This window comes from Chelmon rostratus, chromosome 5 (genome assembly GCF_017976325.1).
Source record: "Chelmon rostratus isolate fCheRos1 chromosome 5, fCheRos1.pri, whole genome shotgun sequence".
Lineage (NCBI taxonomy): Eukaryota > Metazoa > Chordata > Actinopteri > Chaetodontiformes > Chaetodontidae > Chelmon > Chelmon rostratus.
This window is the reverse complement of record NC_055662.1, coordinates 23532335-23557628: the sequence shown is the minus strand read 5'-3', so window position 1 is coordinate 23557628 and position 25294 is coordinate 23532335. Positions and strand designations below refer to the sequence as shown.

At 45.3% G+C, this 25294-nt stretch overlaps 1 protein-coding gene across 14 annotated transcripts in view; it reads left to right on the top strand.

Moving 5' to 3' along the window:
- The window catches only part of mef2cb (myocyte enhancer factor 2cb), a 68066-nt gene that overhangs the window by 5745 nt on the left and 37027 nt on the right, over nucleotides 1-25294 (top strand). For 13 of the 14 annotated variants that reach the window (XM_041938046.1, XM_041938049.1, XM_041938043.1 and 10 more), the window contains exon 1: nucleotides 4463-4953. The gene's annotated coding sequence lies outside the window, so the exon portion shown is untranslated. Of the gene's footprint in view, nucleotides 1-2451; nucleotides 2583-4462; nucleotides 4954-25294 lie in introns of those variants that run through there. The other variant, XM_041938038.1, reaches the window with a different exon arrangement.

Genomic DNA, 25294 nt, shown 5'->3' with positions numbered 1-25294 from the left:
TCATGAATTTCTTTGTTTTATATATTTTGTAATATGAGGACATATGATTTCAGTTAATTAAACGTGATTTTCCCACCTTTGCACTCCTAATTATATTGTACAGTGCTACAATTCCAGTGACTGTAATTACTGATGATATTGCCCTCTGAGTTTCATTATAAACCTTATTAATAAGGAGCTCCAAATCATGTGTAATATAGCGCTTTGGATGACTTACACAAAGACCAAGTGCAGATCGGCAGGGAAATGTCTCTCATCTCTCCTACAAAGTGCGAGATGACTTCTAAAGCAAGTATGTTTTCCCTGAGAACAGAACCCAGATGTTCAGGCTGATCACGTCCTGCATAATACGGATGTCATCTGCTAACGTGAACGACGACTGAGTGTAAGATAGTGCACTTTAAATGTGTTGTATTTTTTTTTTAATGTGTAAATCATATGTTGCATAAATGCTCAAACATGCACGGAGAGCATCGCAATCATTATGCACTCAAACACACGAGGCACTTACACTTGCAGCTTATACACGAGCGCGATTTATCAGGCTGTTGGCCTTTACAGATCTGGATATGGAGCAGCTGGTGTCATATATGACATTTTGTAAATGCGCTAATTCTTATATTTGTTGCGTTTTGTAAAGAATTTATTAATCTTATTTCTTAGCTTCTTTCTTCAGGCTTGCGTAATATTTCCCAGTTTCTCCTACAGCTAAATATGTGGAGCAGAATTTAATCATACCTGATGGTGTAGGTGCTTTTTTGGGGGCGTTTTCCATCCTGTCAATAAGAACATTTCAGAGGACAAATAGCAATATTTATCCAAAATATTCCAATCGAATATCTAAATGATGTATTGATACTACAATCTAAAAATATTAGTATTGGGACTACTCCTCAAACAACCATATTGGTCTACCCTTGAGATGCACACACATACACAAACACCTACACACCCACGTGCAGGAGATGGATCCCCGGCTGAGCCTATGATTTAAATTGGCCTGCAGGTCTTTCTGTACCCCCCGCGAAGAGTTTGGTCGTCACATCGTGTAGCATCAATCCAGTGTCAAAACAGCAAATGTCTCTCAAATTCATTAGGGAACGAACGCAGGAGGAACGTTTGAAAGCAGTAAATACCAAATAAAGCTGGAAGCATCCTCAGACATATCTGACACACAACAAATGTGTCTCGTAGTGCTTCCGCAATAGCTGGCTAATTCTCGGGAGCAGCGAGGCAGAGTGCTTGACAACATCATCTACTGTGACAGGCAGATTGTGTTTTCACGTGAGCATGATCGACAACAGATTGCACTGAGCCCGGGCTGTTCCTGTTTGCCCTGGAAATGTGTTTGTGTTTATCTTTTGCTTGAGAGAGGCATTCCTTTCTTTCTCCCTCCGTTACAAAAAAAACACACATTTTCAAGCGAGCTGTTCTGCATGTGTGTGTGTGTATGTGTGTGTGTGACACATGCTGTGAAGTGACTGCCAGGAGAGGCTTAAGAAACAATCCAAGCAAGATCAATATCAGCGAACCGCACTTATGTGTTTGACTTTACATGCAGTCGCAGTTTCCCTCTCCTCGCTTTTTTATGCACGGCTGATGCCAAACCTCACGAAATTGAATTTACCCGAAAGCCTAAAGTGTGTATATGCACACTGTGACATATTTGAAATTGCATAATTGTTTTGGCAAACTGTTGATGTTTCTCCACCAGACTTTGACGAGACTGTCAACCCACACTTGACACACACGCTCACGTCAAAACACAAGTTCAGGGCTGGAGAGTAGGAGGGAGCGACGATGGCTAATGAGTTAGAAAGTTTCAGATAGGAAGGAACTAATAAGCTAGTTTGTTTTAGTTAGGGGGGGAAATACTCAAGATAACACAAATGCCACAACCTACAACATTTAACATGCTTGCACGCTTATTGTCTACCTGACTGAATGTAGCAGCTTTAAAAGGCTTAATGTGACAAACTCTGAACGACATAATACAATGTAACAATAATCTGGCTATAATGCTTTGAGCCGTTTCAACCACATTCAGATTTAGCTGTAGACTCCCACTTGGTAATCTCTAGAGCAAAATATACAGTGGGTCTTCCCTACTTTGCATTAAAACGTGTGAGCATAGAATGAGGCTGTTAGTATGCCTTCAGTATAAGTTTATCCCTGTAGACAAGTCAGACAGTCATTTATGAATATGCATGAGTCGGTGTTTGCCTCGTTTAATGATTTTTCACCATTCAAATGTATTCAATCCACCCCCCCGATTTATTTCTCTCCATTTCACATAGCCATTGAACGCACAAACACGCATGCACACGCACACAGATGTTAACATGGATCCTGTTCACTAGGTGCAAGGTGCACGCAAACAATTACCATTTCACTGGCAGGTTTGCTCTCTCTTCCCCCCCTCATGCTTTCCTATGTTTCCTCTCCTCCCAGGTGCCAACCAAAGACAACCTCAAGCATTGTGAACACTGAAAGGACCTCTCTGATGAATCGCTGACAGGCAGCACAGAAAGCACCAAGACTGAGGGGCACGCAAGACGGCAAGCGAAGGAACACTGAACGTGGTGTGTACGAACATGCAGGCAACCTATAGGAGTTCATATTTAATGCAGTTACAGCAGCACACACTTAGAGGTCTGAAAGGAGGAGGCTGTGTCTGTTGAGGGCGTCAAATCTTTCGTGCACGAGCATGTGTGATGCCATTGATATCTGCCATGTTGCATTTATGAACCCACGGTGTCTAACAGACTACACCTTATTGATTATCGTGGAGGTCTGGGGGCCGGAGGAAATGCTATTAAAGATTAAAGGGTCAGGTGATGTGAAGGTGGTATCCCGAGTCATCAGACACCAGCGGCTTCAGTTACAGGCTGCAATGTCCGCCCGTCAGGCAGATTAGCCAGCTTGATTTATTTATTAACTGATTTCATGTCCCGCCGTTTCCTACCCTGACAGACTGACTGGGTGGCCGGCTAGCTGCATACATGGCTTATGCTTCACAGGTGAACTTCAAAGGAAGGGGAAGATTAGGGCGCTGCTCGGTGTCCACTTACACTTCACGCAATCGATAGTGACGGGCTTGTGCTGCAAAGCTAAGCTCGCAAGCTCGCTGTTTGTATGCATTTAGATCAAAAAGTTTATTAAATGAGGTTAAACTAACATTTTCTGTAAAAACAAAAAGGTGGATTTCCTGACAAAGAAATTTTAAGGGCCTTTATTTTTTTTTAGCATGGAAATGGTTGAGATAAACAACAGACTTCAAGCACCCATGTTAGTCAAAACCTGCAGGATCACATGTCTTCTTTTTCTGAGGATGGATTCATGAAAACTCAAGAGTGAGACCTGCTAGACTCTAACAGGCTTCATTTAAGACAGCCATTAAAAGTCTTTAAACTGATACAGCAGCCATATAATGTGAGCATAATAGAGGCGCGGTATTACAAGGCCTATCTGGGATGCATCTCTGTGCAGAAAGCCATTGCGCTGCCTGTCTGCGTCTTATCTGAAGTGGCAAACTTGCTGTTCTAATTGTTATCTTCACGCTAATAGAGTGGATGTTTTGAAATCATTTGGTTGGATGGATAAAGGCTTGGTAATTCCCCCATGCTTACTGTCTGTGTCAGGGCTTATCTATGGGAGATAGCTGGGTCCTGGAGAATGATTGGCGGCGTGCATGGAGGTGGAAAGTTGATTCAGAAAGGAAGCAGCGTTCATGCTGCACAGACTTGGGAGAAATGTGCTGAAGAGTGAATGAATGAGTTGTTTGGGGCTGACTGAACAAGACTTTAAAAAAATAGTTTATCTTACTTTTTATTGTCATCATGCTGCAAAAAGCATATATTATTCAATGTAATGTTATTCATGAGTGTTAAAATCTCCTTTTTCCATAAAGTGATTCGTTTTGTCCTCACAGCAGAGTGACTCATGTATTTACAACCACTGCGTTTTTTTGTTTTTTGTTTTTTGCGAGGAGAGATTTGCCTTTTCTGGCTTTTTCCAAACTGTTTCTAAAAACAAGTGTTTCAGGAGATTTGCGGTTCATCCCGTTGATGTTTTATTTGGGTAAGTCTGACTTTGAGCTGGAGCACACTTCCCATTTGATGTGACATGCATGAAACTGAGTCTGCCCCCAACAAAGGCATCAACTTTAGCGGCTCGGATTCGGCTGCCTGAAGTCGGCTGCAGATGCGTAACGCGCTCTCCGTTGGTTCATTAGTTAAAGCACACATTCCCCATCATGCTCCTCTAGCGGTCCTCTCTGAGCAGTTAATTGCGCGTCCACTCTATCGGGGCTGGCGCGATAATAAAGCATTAAGAGCCGTGCCTCTTTCATTAAAGTAGAGTTGGGAAATGTGAGCCCGCCCCCTTTCAGGAGTTAAAAAAAAAGAGAGAGAGAGAAAAAAATCGATTATTTCTCCTCGCACTGGGAGAGGAGAGGGTTTGGGGAAAGACTCGGTCAGGATTGTGGGAAGGAACAGAAACAGCCTCTCAACATCACCGTCAAGCTCCAGACGTCCAGCAGCACACCAGCACCACCTCCAACCAAACCATCGGCGCTCCACCGGGTCCGTTCACCGGCAGCGCGCAGAGAGACCAGGCGAAGCGTCCTCGCCGCCTCCTGAGCAGACACTGTCCGATCAGAGAGAGAGAGAAAGAGAGAGAGAGAGAGAGGAGAGAGAGAGAGAGAGGGAGGGAGAGAGAGAGAGTAGTTTTCTCTGACATTATAGAGACTCATACCACGTACTGTAGCTTACTTTTTTCCTCCCGGCGGCGTCCTCTGCTAAGTTGCGCTCCTGGATTTTAAGTGCGTCTTGGCGAAGTCCGTCACCATCCAGCAGCGGCTTCAAGCTCCCTGTCACCCGGCCGGACCCAACCACCGGCGGACCGCTTGTTCTGTCTTTCACTTCAGCCGGACAAGATTTCACGCGGAATAAAGTAAGTACGGCGCTCACGCCACTCGCTCCTCGAACATCCACAAGGCGCGTCGCACCATTTCATCTTTATTTTTAATCTTCCGGAGGGAAACTTAGGGGGTCTGTTCCGACGCGCGCTGCCTCCCCGACAAAGTACAGTAACTGCGTCTATTGATTTGTTGTGACCCTGATCGACTCTTGCCAGTGACAGCCAGCCCGTGTCATATAATTACAGGCTGGCATCAAATAGCTGTTTATGGTCTATTACGAGAGTCGAGGTCTGTCGTGGGTTACTCAGTGTTACAGACGTTGTCGACCTTGTGGAGCTTTTCTCATGTCCACATGCAGGCGCAAAGCCCCAAAGCCACAGCTACTGAACAGGCTGCCCTCCCTGAATACAGCATAATACATGTTGTGCTCCTCTGCGCTATGGGATGGCACAGGAAAAGTTACACTCCTAGTTTAAAATCGACCTGATGTGTACGATTTGGCAGAATAACATGAGAAGAAACTTTAAAAAAAAGAACTCATTCACTGGGGAGAAATACATGCAGTTGAGGAGTTCTTCAGTTTTAGATAATTTGCTTCAGAATGTGGGCAAATTCAGCCCACATCCTTACTGTGTGGAAATATAATTCTTCACCAGTTGTTTAAACAAACTAAACTGAAGTGTGCTAATGATCACAATTAGCCAGTTATACATTAAATCAGGATAAACTGTCCAGAGGCAACTTGCATAAGTGCATTAACAAAGACAGAATGATGTAAACATGAATATTTTCCACACTACAAAACAACAGAGCACAGTTTGTTCAAATTAATTCGTGCAGACCAGAGATAACAGTACTGTAAATCTGTTTTAGAGGAGGCTTGGCGTGTGCAGGCTGAATTATAATTTGTCCTCTGTCACTTTGTGATTGAGACTGTTCAGATTTACCTCACTGCAGGAAGAATGATATATTAACACGGTGGGTTTAGTTCACTCTCATGTGGCTCTGCTGAACCTGTTGCAGTGAGAGGATTAATAATGACACCACAATTAACCTGTGGCAACTTTCACAGGTTGCAGCTTTCTAAATAAAATTGCACGTATTTGTTCTGGACTGGACGTGTGGATACGAGGCCCACAGAGAAAATGATGAGCTGAGGACGGCTGCAAAATTTAAAACGACTCCAGCACACTTTGTCTTAATTCAGACCCATTGTGGAACTGACTGAGCTGTGTGCGTTTGACTCGTGCTCGGTCACACAAGCATGAAAGTGCATCTGTGCGCCCGTAGTCTTGTGAATTTGCTCTCAAGCTAAACAGCTATTTTAATCACAGATACAAGTACTGTCCATTTTAAAAGTTTTTAAAAATGCCATGCATGTCGAGATAGCTGCAGTTTCTCAAAATGAATAAAGCTGATGTGATACTCACAGCACATTTTCAGATTCGTAAGAACTATTAAATTTGAAATGCAGCTTATTAGTGAGGACTCTGGAAAAGTAAAATATTTTAAGTGATAAAGTGTCGCTGACTACTACAGCATATCAACCTAATTTGTGACTCTGTGAAAAGCGTTCTGCACACACTCAGCCATTTACTGCATGATTGCTTTTCACAGTTATTTCAATTTTTTAAAAAATTACAGCCTATACAGTATGAAGTATACGCAACATTTCAGCTACATTATTGAATTTTAAGAGGCTTTAGTGCACTGTCACATTACTTTTTATAGTCCTTTATGCTGTTTTCTACTAGTTGTTTAGTCATGATAAAAAATATATAAAAGTGTATTAATCTCTAAAAAGATTTTACACATGGCCTTCCCTCTCCTTCCCATCGTCAATGAAGTTGTTCTGTGTGGCCTGTCTGGCCTGTTGCTCTCTTGGGATTTAGCGTTAGGTTAATCCGCTCAGAGGAAGGTGAGCGCTCGCATGTGGACCCACGATTACACACAGAGGACTCTGTCAGCCAAGCTCTGTAATCTCAGAGACCCTGTGCAAACACACACACACACACACACACACATGCACGCACGTATGCAGGCGCACTCAAACACACACAAATGCATAGACAAAAGCTCATGGTCTGCCTCCTCTCTCTCTCTCCCTCTCTCGCTGTCTTTCTGTTGCACACACACTCTCTCACACACACGCACACACTGACACCCACGCTATCTGGCCTGCGCTGCTTTTGTTTCTGCTATTCTCTTAAGACCTCTCCCTCTTGACAAATCATTCGGGATTTTGGGCGCTGATTCACAAAACCAACAGTGACAACACACTCTTACCCTTCTCACAGAGAGGGATTAGAAGGTCACGTGTCCCTGTGATTGGCCAGGGCATTGAGCCGATTGTCAGGGCACTTTGCTGTACACCAGGGGCTCAGTGGAGCTTTAGTTAAGTGAAGGGAAGGGACACATTGAGTGCCATGGTCAGGGTTTTGCCATGTGCTTTTAAAGTGCTCAGACAAAATCGGCATAGGATGGACTATTGCTTATATCTTTAATCATAAATCTTTAATATAAATCCCATTAATGTGTGAATACTTATCTGAGTGCTGTGAAATATATGCTATCAAGCATCTTTTTTAAAAAGCAGTAAAGTATTGGACTGTGCTGCCTCAGAGCAGAGACATTTAATACTGCACAGAGGGCACGTTTCAAGATTCCTCCTTATGGAAAACCAGATCTGTGAAAACATTATTCTTAATGGAAACATCAGAAGCATGTATGTTAAAGCAAATAATTTAATAGCCCCTTTTGCTATGCTTCAAAGTTTTTTTTTTTTTTCTCTAATGGTTTCAAATATTTTGGAAGGGGTTTGCAGAGTTTGCTCAGTGAAACATCAGTAAAACACTCATTTGCAGATTGCAGGCTGGCAAGATCTGCAGGTAGATATTGAAGCACTGTAATTGGACTTCATGCCCTTTGGCTCAGACGAGAAGGTAATATAAGAGTCAATTGTAGAGGATCATATTTACCTCACATTTAAGGAGCATATAATATCGTAAACCGTCAAGAGACATCCCAGTGCATCCTCTAAATAACGCAGTATATTTTGGTTTACGTACTCTCAAATAAATGCCACAGTGAACACCTTGAATCCAAACGTCAGAGAATAAAGATCTCTTTAGTAAATTTATCCGACACAAACAATGTGGAAAATTGCTTAGAATAACTTTTTCGTGCCTTCTTATAAGCAGATGAGAACGCTTAACTTTTATAATAACTCAAGGGCTTGTTGTATTCTTGTTTATTGCACCAGGCAGGTGTTCCCTCTTTTGCTACATGGGAGGAAAAGTCTCTCTCTTTTTTTTTTTGTTTTCATGCATTTTTATAGAACTAATGAAAAGCGCAGGGCTCAACCTCGCCATGTGTTTATATACTCATTTTGAACAGATCTCCCTTTCATTGTCTTAACTGTTGTGCATGTCAGAAATGTTCACCCAAATGTTCCTTTGCCTTAGGAGCTCTGTCTGTGTGTCTTCATAAGAGCTGCAATTACTCGTGAAACTTAAAAAATAATAATCTAAAGTAAATAACACAGTCCTTGAATGGTTTATAGTGGATTGAATGCATATATTTGAATATGTCCTGGTTTTTGCATAATGATGCAAAGTCTTCTTCTGTCTCTATCTAGTAATTAGCGGTGACGTTCAGCAACTTTCTCTGTATGCTGTAAGTGGATGGGGGTGTATGGGGTTTGTTCACTGGGGTGTTAAAGATCACAGAGGAATATATCAGCCTTTGATGTTTAATTGTATTGTAAAACACACTTTAGAATATTTCTGCATAAAGTAGACTTCTGGCTGTGCTGTGCTTTGTGTTTGCTGTTTCTTTGTGTGTTTGTCTGTCAGTATGTGCTGTGTGTCTGGGATGTGTGTGTGTGTGTGCGTGCGCGTTCAAGTTTGTGCCTCGTCTCCGTCTTTTTTTTTTTTTGCGCGTCAGAATGTTTGTGCTTTTGTGTTTTTTTTTTTTTGTCTGAGTTTTGTGAGGTTGTTGCTGGTGTATATTCAAATGAAAATGCGTGTATTTCTTTTTCGCCTTTATTCTCACGCTGAAGAGGGTAGGATTTGATGTCTTGGATGATGGAGCAGTCTGGAAAACAGTGTCAGTGTGAGTGCTGAAAAGGCAAACTGAGAAGACAGATGCACAGACAGACACACACACACACACACAGAGAAGACGTAGATCGAATTTTATTTGAGCCGAGGCGACTCAAGAGCAGAGCGAATGAGTGTTTGGCGTCTGATCAGGTATTCTTCATTGAAGAGTGATGCCTTCGTGATGTCACGCTTAACACACTGATCTAGATGAACAGGATGTCCTGCCTTCTTCTTCCTGTTTCCTGTTTCCTGCCCAGCCTGCGGGTCATTATGGCAGCAGCTGCCTGCTGGGTGGTCTGCGCTCAGCAGTGCTGACCACACAATCATATCGTCAGCTGCAGCCCACCTAAAGAGACACCCAAAACACCTCACCATACTTGAGGCCTGCTCCCTGAAATATTTGGACAGGGAGCGAGTCCTGGGAGGCGAGGAGGCTGGAGGAGTGCAGGGAGCAGAGGACTTTGAATGATAAGACAAAGAGAAACATTTAGAGTAGAGTTTAGGTTGGATTTCTTTGTCCAAACATTGGACGGCTCAGATCGGGCTGACTGCCTCAGCATCGAAACCTAAAGGTTAAAACGAGGATTTCATTAACTTCCTCACCCGGCGCCTTCTTTAGCTTTACTTCCTGTGAGATTTTAAATTTCTATTCAGGATCCAGACAGCCTAGTGTGTAGACTCTGTAAAAGCTGCACTAAACAAATCCAGGATTAACTGGGGATCCTTTATTACTGAGTTTTTGGGGTTAGTTTGAGGTGTTTGCTGTCCATGTGCATTAATGTAGCAACCCACTGCCTGACCTGTGAACAATGAGGGGGAAACTTTTTACCCCATTAATATATTTTCAGAGAGAGAGAGAGAGAGAGAAAGACCCCCCATCATCTTCTCCCTTTTTTGGACAACACCCAATGCCCCAGCTCCAAAAAATAAAAAGAAGAGGTGTGGAGAAGGGGAGGGGGGAAAAAAAAGTAGAAATGTTTTCCAGTTGCTGTAATTTATCTTTGTCGCGACTGCAACATAGCCGAGTCATTCTGCAACACAGTCCGGCGAGACGCACAGAGGTAGCTCTGTGCCTTGGCCTCACACAAGCTTGCATCCATCTGAAACCCCCGCTCACTCGGCTGCCACAGTCTGCGCCGCTGCCACCGCTGCTCCCCATCCACGCTGCTGCTGCTGCTGCTGCTGAGCTTCACATTGCTATTACGTATTTTTAGCAGATCACACTGGATTCAGAAGGATAAGGTCTCGCATTTTACCCAGTCAGGCTTTTGTGTGACGTTGCTCTTGTAATGAAACAGTGTCACGCTAAATTGCCAATAATAGGCAGTGCGAGTGACGACTCCATCACTTTTTTTTCCCCCCTCTTCTGAGGAAGAATATTACAGACTTAAAGACGGTGCTTGTTTTTCACCGTGGAGTTTCAGATATCTGAGCAAAGTCTGCAGCATCAGGAGGTTCGCTGTTCGACTCCGAGGGGACGGGGCTGTTGAAAGTGCTGTTAACACCATCTAAGTCGAGAAACAGCTATATAAGAATCTCAGTGCTCTCCCTCTTCCGCGGAGCGCACAGCTTAACCAGGCGGCGCCCCTGCCAAAGTCCACACCAGTGTTCCTTTCCACTGTCATCTGTGCCATTCCCACACCAAAGGCCAGCCTGTAAAAGAATGCGCAGCACAGGACCGCTGTGAGCGCTCGCTTCAGCTAGCTGACCAGGAAGAGTCGAGGACAAAGAAAAGCAGAAAAGGAGAAGGTGGCTTTTTCTGCAGATATTTGAAAAAGAAAGAAAAAAAAAAGAAACTTTTCAGCTGAAGTGCATCTGAAATGAAACTTAATAAGACACAATAACATACAGCAATATGAAGTGCCCTGAGGGTGGAGAAGGGTGAAGCAACGCCCCCCACACACACCCCTTTTCTCTCACTCTGTCATTTTTTTTTTTTGCACATTTCTTTCGTCCCGGCTCCTTCTTCCCCGTGATGTATGGCTTTTTTCCTACAGTGGCTCTTCCAAAGTGCAGCTCGTGATGTCATTAATTTTATTCATACTTTATGGATGCTCTGTCTGGAAAAAAAACGAGAGAAAAGGGAGAGGGAGAGAGAGGAAGAGAAAGAGAGCGGCCCGGAGAGAGAGAGAGAGAGGAGAAGAGATGGTGTTGCGGAAGGAGATTTTCAGTGCAGTTGCATGTATAATGAATGAGGGGGCACTTTGTTTGAAACTCCAGCCCGGCGCTTCACTTCAAGGTTTGCTGGGCAGAGTGGGGCCTTGTGATCTCACACCAGCCACTCTCTTTATCCTGCCAATAGATGCTTTCACCTGGCACTGTGGTTCGAGCCAGTGGAAAAACAAATAACCTTGTGTGTGTATAAGAGAAACACAGAGAGAGAGAGAGAGAGAGAGAGAGGGAGGGAGCACTGACAATGGAACAAGGGGTTGGTTGGAAAGGGTGAGGAGCGGGTGAGAGAGGAAAGAGGTGAGTTTGTATAACAGCAGCAGTGCAATGACGCCCAGACGATACTGAGGAGAATACTGGCACCCAGCCCACACTTCCTAAATAGTGCTCTCTACAGAAATAGCTCAGCCTTGATATTGACTTTTGTCTGCTGTGCATGTGTGTGTGTGTGTGTGGATGTGCACGTTTGAGCACGCTTTCATTGTCTAGCGAGGAGTTTTGCACTTTGTTAGTATATGTTATTAATGTTTGTGTGCTTTGGATGGATATTTTTTCTGCTCCTGGTGTGAGCATTAAAGCACGTGGGTGAGGGAGTGAGTCGCCCTTTTTTTTTATTTGGGATAAAAATGGCCTCCGTCTTATTTTTGGCCCTGCGCTGGACTCGTGGTTTTATAAATAGCCGAGGAAGTGCGGGGGATACCTGTCGTGGCTGCAGCCTCCCTCCAGCAGAGTCCCAGCGCCTTCCACGTCACATCCATCCGCCGCCGGCCCACCCCGGGCCACGGCGGAGCGGCCCCCCCGAGCAAACAGGATGGGACTCAAATTGAGGGTGTGAGAAAATCAGTCTCTGGAGCGAAACACAAAGGGACTTGCGGCCCGGCACGAGCGGCCCAGCCGACGCTGTCAGATTTTGTAAAGTGCGGATTAGTTAATTTCTTCTTACAAACACGGAGCAGGAAGGCTTTAAGAGGAGCGTCAAGATGGCAACACAATAGAAAGTCTTCAGAATGAGAGCTGCGCTTTTTTAGACACTGAGTCTGCGAGCATAAGGTCATAGGGTGGTTTTCTCTCCTCTCTGCCATCTGTATGCCGAGGTGTCTCGTTAATTTCATCTCTGACTGTCAGGCATATGCCATGTGAACAGCACCGAGAGTGTTAACTTTCTCTCTTTGCCTCACTGCCGTACACTGTTTCCCTCACGTTCTGCTCTCACTTTCTTACGGGATGATATGGCTCCACGTTTTTTTTTTAGGGTAATGAGAGTTTCGGAATGATGGAGCCCTCAGTTAAAAAAGAACGTGTGAACCAGCTTTACTGATAATGATGTTAGGTTTGAGAGTAGAAATTACTCATTATAGCCTGTTTGTACTTCTGCATACACATATAACAGTTATTTATTTCTGAAAAGGTTCAGATTAACCAGGGTCAAGCTAATGTGTAGTGTCTCAATTATGTTATCCCTGTTATCCTTTACTGGGCACCATATTCCTCTATCAAACCGTGTAATTATTCGGTCTTGAATCCACATTGTCACCAAGAGATGCTCTTTTATCTGTTTAACTGTCATCCAACACAAGTGGTTGAGTCTGTCTAGCAGGAAGTTGAAAAACAGTACATGTTAAGCCTGTAATTATATCAAACACGAGCATCATCCCTGCTGCATATTGTTCACCCTCTTAATGAGTGGCATTCCATATTTTGGCCTCTCATAATCAGGCCCCCATAATAATATTAGGTTAGGGTTAGTGGGACAGGAAGAGAGAGACAGAGAGAAAGAGAGTGAGAAACCTTTTCCGCCCTTGGTGGACTGTCTTCACACGGCGAAAAAGAAATCATTCCCTTTTTTTTCTGGCCGTGCTTTTTTTTCTCCCTCTCTCTGTGAAGGGAATTGTGCTGCCTGTTATTAATGTGCGTTTGACAGCTTAATTTGATAAGCGGGCTACTTGTTAAAGAAGCCTTGGATTGTTCTCATAGAAAGAACACGCTTTTTTTTTCTTTCCCTCCTCTCCCTCCCATGTTCTTCAAAATGCTGCCGCACAGTCTGTCGATGACCCAGTTCTGAGAGATGGTCGAAAACAAGGAAGAGCAGTGCAAAATCCACAGGGAAAAGGAAGGAGAGAAGGCGAGAGGGTAGCGGGAGAGATAGAGCGAGAGGGGATACTCTAAGTAAGAAAGGCACTTGTGGGAAGTTAACTCAAATGCTTCGCTTTCTTCTCTCTGCCTCTCGCCTCCTCCTCGCTCTTCCTCCTCCTGCACTGAGCAGCCCACCTTCTCGGGCTCCTCTTCCCTGCAGCCTAATCGGAAGAGAAACGCTGGGAACGATAACGGGGATTAGCTTCCACTGCTCGCCAGCTCCCCTTGGTTAAGTACACGTGTAATGAGTTGTTTATTTGGGATAATGCACAGTAGGCGCAGCAGAAGCCCAGAGCCGCCCTCACCTCCCTCCTCCTCTGCTTACATAGACACACACACAGACACACACACAGAAATATGTACGTTAAGTAAATGTATAACACATGCAGTTATGCGGCAGCGTACCGAGTGTGAACACTGGCGTGTGCAGGTATGTGCAAATACATACATTCACACACTCCCACAAACACACCCACCCGGACAAATTCCCACACACAGCTGTGATGCAGGTCACTCGCTGTGCAGCGTCGTACAGAGGGAGAAAAAGGGGGAGTTTGGAGTCAGAGGGGTGGGTTTATAGTGTGTTTGTGTGTGTGTGTGTGTGGGTGTGGGTGGGGGGGTAATGTTCTCAGGCCTTCCATGGGTCATAAGGCTAGGGGATTTTTCTCAGGGTGAAGAGAAGGGGAAGAAATTGAATGATATGAGAAAAAATGAAGGGAAGGAACCGAGAGAAGGGAAAGGCACAACGGCGTGCCCACTGGTCTGCGCGTGTGTCCGACGCTGCCGTGCGCGCCAGCTTTGTGTGTATGTACATGAAGTGGAAAAAGCTGTTGCCTTGTGGAGGGGACGTGCTCTGCTATCATTAGCTTGGGGGGGGGGTGTAGTAGGAGGGGGCAGGCGAGGTTATGTGAACGGTGCAGCTGTGTGCGCAGCAGAGGGATTTGAGTGGAGGGGTGGAGGGGGGGGGGGAACTCCAGGCAGCCAGGTCCTTCACTGAACCACCAGCTCGCAACACAGAGGAGAAGAGAAGAGAGAAAAATTCAACCGAGCAGCGAGCCTTGTGAACCAAACACAACTCGCCGCCGCCCCCTCTGTCCGCCATCCCGCCATCCCCCACTCCTTCACTCCTCCGCTCCTCCACTCTAGCCCTTTACTTCCCAAATAGGAAAAATAAATAAATAACGATTGATGCTTGATGGCAAGGATAAGAGCGCAAGAGAGAGGAAGAGGAGGAAAAAAGAAACAGTCATGATTTATATATAGTGTAGGGTATGCTTTTTGGACGGCCATTTGTGATTTTACTGTCCATTTTCGTCTCAATCATGATATTTTTTTTTAGGAATAGGCGATATTTCTTTCGAAAAGCTCTGTTGATTTTTTAGAAAATATTCTTTTCTATCAAATGTTATCAAGAAATCCTTAATAATAATTTAGATTTTCATGTAACTGTATTAGGAGTTTAGAATTGTTCAAGCTTGCTGCCTTTTTGTTCGGGGGGATTTCCCCACGACTTGACGTACAATTCCAAAATCACTCAAATTTGTTTAAAGCTTCCTCCCCGCCTCTCTTACTTTGCTCGCTGAAAGAGTCAGAGCCCACGTAGCGAAAAGGATGGCGCGGCAGACGAGGACCCGAACTTTGCTTGTCAGCCCGTGTGATCAGTCGCCGTGGAGAGACAAGGCAGAGGTGGCTGAGAGACGACAGAACACAGAACGGCACCGGCGTGCACTGCTAATGCATTCAGCCTGCCACCGTATCCAACAACAAGGCAAAATATCACACAACTCACTTCACAAGATGTTCCTACAACAACAACATCAACAGCAACAGACACATAAATGCACACACACACACGCACACACACACAGTCGCACACGGGCGCGCACACATGCATAAATAACCACACGCAGCGTGTTAAAAACCAACCATGAGGAACAAGAATTTGAAAGCAAACAAACAACTCAGAATGTAAGCAACTTGTCTGAGACTTTGTGACAGAAAAATAAATGAAAAATGAAAAAAACACCTTTTGTTTTATGAGAAAGGGAGCTAAATTGCTGTGGTGCACCAGGCGTTCACGTTTTTTTTTTCCACTTGAAAAGAAAAAAACAAAAACAAAACAAAAAAAAGCAAGTTCCTGGCAGTTTTTAGCTTAGCTGTGAACTATGCTAAACACAATGGTGAGCGCTGAGCTAAAAATAGAGCGTGGTCAAACAGCAGCAGTGCTTTGGCAAGAGGGGTCATCTCCATGTGATACAGTGGCCGTCACTGTAGCCACATATTGAGAGCAGAGGCACTCTGCCAAAGCTTGTAGCTTCACAGCAGTAATTTAATATTTGTTTGTCTCTATTATTTCATTCTCCCCCTCTCTCCTTCTCCCTCTCTCACTTGCTTCTGGGGGTTAAGCAACAGTAAGCTTTATCAGATTACTGGGTCTGAGGTCTCTTTCAAACCTCTCTTTGCCATCTTGATTTTGTGCAGCTGTGCAGACTCTTTAATCATACGCTATCTTTTTTCACTCGCCCTCCCCTCCTCTCCACCCTTCTTCTCGTCGTCCCTCCTCCCTTAACATATGTTAATTGGCTGCTTTCTGTGACAAATTACGAGCGCTCGCTTTGATGAGGTCGGGTTGTGATGGTGCTGGGAGTGGAGTACAGTGGAACTGCCAGACCCTCGCCGGTTCCCCCTTAACCACTCCAAAAAGGAGCGCGGCACCCAGCCGGCGACTAATGAGAGGCTTGGACTGGGTCTGGCCCGGCTCTGGCCTTGGTGGGGCCACTCCCCTAAACAGAGGCTGATCTGTAGGTACCGTATGCCGCAACACGCCCCGCACGATCCGTGCAAACCTTTCGTCTCATGCACCCCACCACCAGCTCTCCTCTGGGAACTGTAAAGCACTGTGAGAGTGGTTCAGGCTGTGTATGTATATTTTCTCTTCATAGCGACTGGACAGAATTTTCGAAACAGATTTTTGCTTTCTGATTTCATTTGCACGCGTCGTTTGAAACAAAGCGCGGGATGTGAAGTATAGATACAACTTGGGTCTCAAGTTTACATTGTGCGCGTGGGTGCGTGTGCGTCTGCGGTGGAGAGAAAGTGCCTGGAAACATTATACCAGCCTCGCTTAAACAAACACTAACAGTGGAACAATCTCTGTTTAATGATGCGCAGCGTCAACAGTGAAACAATGCTCACCAATAATCAGCACAATCAGCTTGCGGTAACCAGAAAAAAAGAGGAGCAAACCTGACATCATCCTCACTTTTTTTTTTTCAAATCTTTTTTTTTTCAAAACGTTGGGTGGGGTGGTGGGGTGTCAAATTCTGACTCTGTCTCCCTTCAATCTATCCTCCTGCTTCTTTTTGCTCAGTCTCTCTCTCTCTCCTTCTCTGTCACAGTCCCCCCCGCCCCTCTCTCTCTCTCTCTCTACTCTACGATCTAGGTTACTCGGTTTCCTAGCAGAGCACAGGGACCGGAGGAAGAAAAAAAAAAAACAGAAGGTCGAATCTATGAAGGACATCCTTGTTGAAGTGTGCAACCTTCTACTTCTCTGCAAATTACCCACACGCTGTGCATAGACTCAAAGCAGTGCTGTGGCTCTCATTTCAGCTCAGCAAGGCTGCGACCATGACACATAATACTGTTGGAGTGTCACAACGACAGGGAGAGGCAGTGTTCTGCAGAGTGTTAACAATTTACAGTGTTTTTTAATGTTTTTGCGTAAGTGTTGTCCCCTTAAAGGCCTGAGCGTGTGCCCAGTGCATTACAGAGTGATGCTAATCATGACAAGTGTCTGTTTTATTGATTTTTATGGATATAAGTTCAGCACACGGACAACAAGGAAGTGGAGGAGATCAACAGCCACAACTTCAAATGTAATCACTTCACGCAATAGTGCCACTGTGGCGTCCAAATTTGCTGATAAAGCAGAGATAGGGGAAAATAGTAAAATTCCACAACTTCCCCACAGGTCTGCCCGTCCCCGCATGCTGAGTTAGTTTCAGCACGGAGCCCAAAAAGGAAATCATTTTATTAGCAGCTTCCCATCAGCAAGTATGCAAAACAGATAATGACCCATAAGCAAGCACGCAGCTCCATGCCCACCAAGTTTGCCAGACACGCACAGATGCACATGCACACATACGCGCCGACGAGGGCGACAAAAAGAGGCTGGCGAAGAAGCAGGAAGTGCGCCGGCGCGGGGTGGTTGCACGAGGGTTCGCCATGTTAGCATTAGCCTGCGGGCCTTAATTGAGGCCAGGAGGGAGCATTTAATAATTGCTGTCAGAAGATCAAATTTAATTCTCCTCTCTTCACAGCCACCACTGCTGTAGGGTAGAGTGAAACAAATTGTCATCAGAGATTTCTAAATGAACAAAGCTTTTAATTAGGGTGATTAGAATGCTGTGGCAAAGAGAAGGAGTAAAGGGTGGCGGGTGGGGGTGTGATGAAATCATCAGCGGATCGTCTTAGCCATGATTTTTGGTGTTGATGCAGCACCCGGTGGTGGTGGGGGGGAGCGGGAGCACGCGAGTCGGGGCGCACGACTACTGGGAAGTTTGCTGTGAACATAAGTAAGCGCGGCCCATGCGGTAACGAGCCTGTGGCCTCAGATTCAAACCTCTGACACAAACACACACGCATGCACACACACTCTCTGCCCCCCTCCCCAACTGGAGAACATTGCTAACATCCTGAGACATTGTCATACTCGGCAGGGAACATAATTGGGTGAATATGTCAGCGCTTTGTGTTCTTAGTGACATGACTCCCGGCTGTTCCTGTGGGGGCTGGGTACACTCATTGAAGGGTTTATACTGCAATTCCACTGCATTGGTTCATTGTTCATTACAGTTTTGCTTCTTTTATGAGCATAATACATAAGCAGGGAGTGTGTTATCTGCGCACCTACATGCACACTGGAGTGTGTTATCATTCATGTGGGTGGGTGCGTGCGTGCGTGTGTGTTCATTTTCTGTTCCCGTCCCTTCAGCGGCCGCAGTTAGCTGCACCTGGGGCCTGCGGTGCACGGGGCAACATGTGAATTGAGACAGTGGTTTACACTCACTGGAAAACATGACCTGCGGCAGGGCTTCGTAAATGACTTTACAATGACTGGAAAGAGAGAGAGAGAGGAAGAAGTGAAAGAAACTGTGTTGCTGCGTCGATAAAGTGAAACTCAAGAGAAGTTATTTGTGTTTAAATATCAGATGTGTGTATCCCCACACTCTGCACCACTTCCATATTCAAGATCATTTCAACACCTCTATTTTTTTTCTCCCTTCTGTCTGACTTTGCTCCGTCTCCAGCCCGGACTGTGTCACCTCTATTACATTGATTCGTTTTTTTTTTTTGTTTTTTTTTTGTTTGGTATCATTTTTCTATCTCTATACTTGAATGCGTCCATTGCCCCCTTCCTTGTGCTCGTGCCATGGAAAGACTGAATGTACTAAACGGTGATTCATTCCAGCCTTTCCGGGGCCTCTCCAAATTGTGGCTCGCCTGTGCTTCTGCTTTTTCTTCTCTTCTCCTTTTTTTTTCTGATACCATTTTTTCCAGCTTGGCACAAGGGTATGTGTGTGGCAAGTTTGTCATTGCGGTCCTCTGAGTTTATTTGTTTGCCACTCATGGCTATAAGCCACCGTCACACCACGACGCTGCCGACAATCGACAGGGAATGCCTTTTTAACCGCGACAGCTACTCTTCCTCCCCGTCCCCGTCTGTCTGGCTTCGCCTCGCTTTCATGTGTGCCCTCTTGCTCGTCTGCCGTTGGCCCAGCAGCTGTGGCTTTACAGCCCTTGGCCTCCATTCAAAGAGGGGGGTTGACGCATTGTGTCAAGTCATTTTGTCCTTGGGGAAGTCAGCAATGGGCAATGGAAAGATGGCTCTCACCTGTCTCCATACTGGCTCTGACGGATGGCTACCTGTCTCCTTTGCAGCTCTGATGGCCCAAGGCCCCTGTTTGCTGGTGCTGAGTGAGACGTGCAGCTGCCCAAACGAAGGGCAGGACTCCGTACTCGTCTACCTCCATCTCTACCCACACATTATTACCTATTCTACCACACTGCAGTTGGCAAAACTCCTCATAAATAAAAAAATATCTCAAGTGAAAAATACAACCTGAATGAATCATTAAATCTGACCTCATAATCTAAATGTTTTTTAGAAATGAAAGCAAATTACACATTTTTTTTAAATGTAGCTGCATTCAGACTCCAAAAGTCAAAATTTAATATTGTAAGCTGCTATGAAATACTTCATATACTTCAGTATCTGAAAGTGTGATATAATTTTCTGTTTTACTTTTATGTCTGATGCATTTTAAAGTGAATTTTCTGTAATTGCTCTTTCAGTGGAAGTGACGCTGTTCAGTTTAGAAATGTCCAGCCTGTTTCAGTTTATGGCTGCTGCGATGCAAAGCCAGTGCAGCTAAGGTGCTGGAGGAACTGGCAGTCAAAAATATAAAAAAAAGATTAGCTTCTCTTAATGCTGATATCATGATCTCACACGGTGCCACTCGAATGACAGGGATTTAAAAATATGCTTTTTGCAAGTATCTTAAATGTATTCAAACAGAAATGCAATTTATATTTAGGCAGAATTAACAAATGCTTTGCACGGTGAGAAGTTGTTTTGTACATTTAATTTTTCAACTTATTTTTTGAGTCATTGTTTTTTCAAATATGTCTGTTGCCTAATTGAAAAAGTTAAGAGTTGCCTTAGAAATCTAAGTATAGGGAACTCAAAGCAGGCATTTCATTACCAGGGAGCGTATGGCTTCTGTTTATTTGCGTTCATCGTCGACTGTTGCCAATTAGATCTTGAGCTCGTGCTCCTTTAACAGAGTGATTTCGGGAAGGAAGCACCTTTAGCACCTTTGATTGTCTGGGGCTGCTGATGTCACGTCCTTCCGCTGAGCTGTCTGTCTGTGTGTGTGTGTGCGCTTCCTGTCTCTCTGTCCTCCAAGACCCTGGGGCAGAGCTGCTGGATTGAAGGATAAGAGGGGAAACAGCGCTGGCAGAGTCTCATTAGTATGAAAATCAATTAAGTTTAAAGTTGAGGTATGAAGTTTTAAGTTGAGAAATTGGTTGAACTGTAGTTGGCGAGAAATTGAGAGCTCATCTTGTAGCACTTGAGCTGCTGCTTATAACAATATACTTTGTTCCATAATGTCAATCTGACTTATGAGTGCTTGACAGAGTGTGTAAAACTTGTGCCAACCACAGGCTATTGGCTCACTCTCCTCCTCATCAATAGACAGGTGTCTCAGTTCAAAGGCACACAGAGATTGAAAATAGAATACATGTGAAACTGTCTCTGTCTCACTAATGATCCAGCTAAATCATGAGCTAATAGAGAGAGACAGGTGAAGACATATCCTCCAACACACGTTTAAGAACACACACACACACACACACACACACACACACACACGCTACAGCCTCTCAAATTCAAGTTTAGCTTGAACGCTCACTGGGAAAAAAAAAAAAAAGAAAAAAGGAATGAACACATTATAAGATGATCCACCGCTATCACTCTAATCCCCAGATGTACATGTTGCTAATCTCTTTAGCTGCTAACATGTTAAATTAGCCCTAATATCTGCTGAGATTCAGAGCCATAGAGGCCCACCTACGCGTGGGCTACCGCCCAGGTTTAGGTCACTCTTCTCCCCCAGCACTTGAAAAAGATACAGACATTAGAGCAGGGGGGGTGGGGGTGGTGGGGGTTGAGGGAAGTAGCAGTGATAGCCATTCGTCACCCTGCCTATCTCGCTCTGACAGATGGGTAGTGCGGCGTGCCATATAGAGGAGTCACTGCCTGTAATGACATTAGAGGCACAATGAGACCTGATACACATTTTTTCTGTTCCCATCCTGCCTGGCCATCGACTCGCTCCTTCGCTTGATCCTTCCCCTCCTCTCATTTCTGCTGGTGTATCTCCATCCATCCTGACAGGAGATAAAGTGCTGTGTACCACTATTTCCAAATAAAGCACAAACACACATAAACGCAGCCGCAAACACATCCGCGTTTATCCCGGCGAACACGCGAACATAGCTGCATCAAAAGGCACAAAGAAGAAGCCTCCAAAAATCTACACATCTGAAAAAAAAAAGAAAAAAAAAAACTTTAATGTACTCGAGGAAAAAAAAGTCTTCCACATGACAGAAATGCTCAAGTAAAAATGGAGCAGTGTGAGTGTGTACTGACATTCAGATTGTATTTGGAAAACCATATTAAAGCGCTTTTTTTCGTCCTCCTCTTCAAGGAAATGGGAGTTTATTTAAAAAGAGAGAGCGTTTATTTAATGTACCATACACCTCCTAAAAGGTTTACTTACTGCAGTGTAATATGTTATTTCAAATCCTCACAACCACATTTCCTAGGAGGATAGGGGATACCGGCGTTATATATACATATATTTTTTTTTCAGGACACATGCTATTACCAAATGTGTTGCAGATGTACCATGAGCCGAGGCTGCGCTGCCGAGGTGGGGTTTCTTGGAAAAACATCGCCAATCCTGTCATGATAAATCACCTTCCCCAATTTGCTAGAACTCCTAGAATTAGGATTCGAGAGCATCAGCAGAATTCCGCACGCGTCGCCTTCACGGGTGCGCTGGTTTCGTCACAATTCTCTGAATGCAGAATCGGATGCGTGCTTGTGCGCAACTTTTGTTCTTGGAACTGGCACTCTCGAGCGTTCCTTCTCCTCGTTCACAAACAAAACTCCGCAGCTGTCTTTCAAAGTGACGAATTAGTCCCGAGCATGAGTCAAGGTAAAGTTCCTCTTTTTGCCACCCCCCCTCCTCCTCTTGAATCAGAGGAGTCGTCTTCAGTGTCTGTCCTCAATAACAAAGCCACATTAACAAGCACCCTGCAGACCGTCTATTAGAATGTGAAAAAGCGCCATGTGCTGTATATTAGTTTTTAGTGACTAAACACTTGGGAGAGAGGCGACCTAGAATCAAGCCTTGTGGTGCACTGAGTGTATATGTTCTCATCGTCCTCTCAGCTCCACTTCTGAGACACACAGAGAGAGAGAATGCTCATTAGATCTATGTGCTGAATCGCTGCTCCCTCTCCATCTCTCCCATCCTCCCCCAACTTTCATCCCTCTCTCTCTCTCTCTCTCTCTCCGTCCGTCTGCTTAACAGATGGGAGGGTCGTGGATACGGCTCTTCCCCTCCCCCTGGAGAGGCCTGGTGCCTGTTCAAAAGATCCCTCTTTATGCTTCACTCCATTTCCCTCTCTTCTCTCCGTTTCTCTGCTCTCCTCCCTCCGCTCTCCTTCTCTTTCATTGTCACCTCTCCAACTCAAAGCGCAGAGAGTTGGGACCCAGGATATAAAACAAGCAGAGGGGCAGCCGTCGTCCTTCTGTCTGCTTGGTGCCAGCTTGCTCTCTGACCTTAGCAGCCTCTCGCTCCGGCCTCCTTCCAGTTACCAGGCGCGTGTGAATGCAGGCATACCATTAGTCAGACTCCACAGAGAAGATAAAGACGCTCTTTTGTGTATTCTTCATTTTCCACAGCTCATTCCCTCTTTCCCTACGCCTTACTTTGGGATTAGTAAATTGGCTTAATGTGTACAAGCTTGTTAGCTCTCTCTGTGTGTGCCTTCGTCGTTCCCCCTTGTTCCTTTCTCACCTCACTTGCCCTCTCAAGGTCAGGTGTCAGTGTCGGTCCCCTGCGAAAGATTCCTGCCGAGGATTACCGCCCTGTGCCGCTCGACCATGTTCACGAAGCGCTTTTTGTTTCCTGCCTTTCGCTCCGTTTCACTGTCTTGGCGTCACGAGGCTAAATTGGATTGAGTGATTCAGTGGTAATCTGTTAAGTTAAGTGATGCTCTATCCGCCATGAGGGAAGGAGACGGAAGGAGAGGGAAGGGAGCCCGATGAGGAGGTGGGCGCTCAGTTCTTATCCAGAAGCTGCCTGGCACTCATATGGGACGGGGGCGGGTGTGAGGAAAAGTGGGGGGGGGGTGGCGAGAGAGGGGGCCGAGAAGTGGGGGACGGAGGGAAGGGAACTTGCGTCGCTGTGTAGGAGGAGGTAGAGGAGGTAATAGTGAGAAGGGGAAGAGAACGGGGGGGTTGGCTGAGGCGGGGAGGCATCGACACGGGGCTAAGCGGCTGCAGAGCCTCACCTCAGGGAGCGTTGGCTGGTGCTGGGAGCCAGAAGCAGGGATTAAATGTTCAGGACACGGGCTTAGTCTTAGCGTTAATGTTACGTAAGGCCTAAGGTGTTGCCCCAGCGGTTGTTGACATTGAGAGGTTCAGCTCTGCTCAGTGGGCTGTGGGAGGAACGAGGAGGAGGTGGAGGCCAGGAGGCAGGGATCGCAGAGGTAACGCCTCCTTGTTTGGAGCAGTGCCCGGGCTGGGTAGTGTTGAGTACAAAGACTGGGAGGGGATGATGCTGTCAGCCTGTGATTGAGGTACGCCGGCTTGATTGATATCCTTGTCTGGCTGTCTTGTGCCAAGCGCCTTGGTGTTGGCTTGTAATCCTAGTTTGTCTGACAACATCCTTCTTTGTTTTCTTCCAGAGGGCAGCTCTTTGTTTTTCTGTCTATGGATGGGTGTGTTTGCGCAGAGCAATGCTAAAATGTTTTGGATAGCCTCTTCAGAGCTGCCACAGAGTTATTTTAGATCTTGTTATTATTATGATGGTACAGTCCGGCTGTTGTCCTAACTGCCAAATGATGCATTTATGTTCGTATCTCATTTCTTCCATAAGTGGGCGTATTCCAAACCATCAACTCAGGAAGTTTTTTGTCATGCATTTCATCATTGTTCGTATTGTATTGTCTGACTTTGTTTTCCATCTTTGTGTGATGGAAGTTTTTGGCAGAAGTATACATAATAATCAATGATGTTATTCCTTGAAAACTAAGAATCTTGTAAGTCTGTGTTGTGCATATGCACCCTAAAGGCCCACATCACCATCGTGGCCCTAACTAAGCTAAACATTACTTTGCTATAGATTTTAAAATAATTAAACAGGTAGTGCAAAGCCTGTGTCTTCTGCACATGAAAAGATCTACAGTTATGTACGACTGCTGCAGGCCTTGAGCTACAGTATCCCTGGATGTCCCTATTACGCGTTTTCATTATCAATGTCCTACTCTTGCACAAAGAGGTCAAGTGCATAGCAATGTGCTGCGCTCACCTCAGGGGTTTAGAGCTTTCTTGTGCTTTCTCATGCATGTTACTCAATAAATACATGGATTCAGGTTAGGAGAAGATAGAAAAAAGGTAAGAAGGGGAAAGGAAGTGCATTACAATGCGCATGTATGTGTGCGGGAGTGTGCAACGGAGAGAATATGAGAGTGAGGTAGAGAGCAAGGGTGTATGAGAGAGAGAGAGAGAGAGTGATAGAGAGAGAGACTGAGACTGACATGTCTTTTGGTGAAGCGGTGTCGTCTTCCACATCAATGTCTGATGCTTGTGCTGCCAGGTGCCGGAAATCTGGTTCAGAAAGGAGAGAAGAGAGAAGAAGGGGAAAGTAGAGAAAAAAAGGCAGGGTAGATGGAGGATTTTTTTTTTATGTGACGGCGCTGACAGCTCCCCTGCATTGCACTGAGCTTAAATAATGGGATGCTCATTTGCATAACGAGGGACGTTATCACCTCTACTGTCAAAAGAAAACACAACAACAGTTCTTCTGCTCCTCCCTGAGATAGATTGGGTTGGCCTACTTTAGCACTCTGGAGAGATGCACTGGAGCTCTGGCTTAGCCAAACTCACACAAGAGCACACACACACACACACACATGCACGCATGCACGCACACATGGACACACAGTCGCTCACTCACGCAAACTTTTTGGAGCGCAGCTTTCTTCTTCGCACATGCAGTCCAGCTCATCAGCTGCTGGCCTTCGCTCTTCAAACACGGGAACACACACACTCAGCTGTGCACACACAAGCAGGCGCACAAGTGCATTTACTCAGATGCTCCTCAGATGC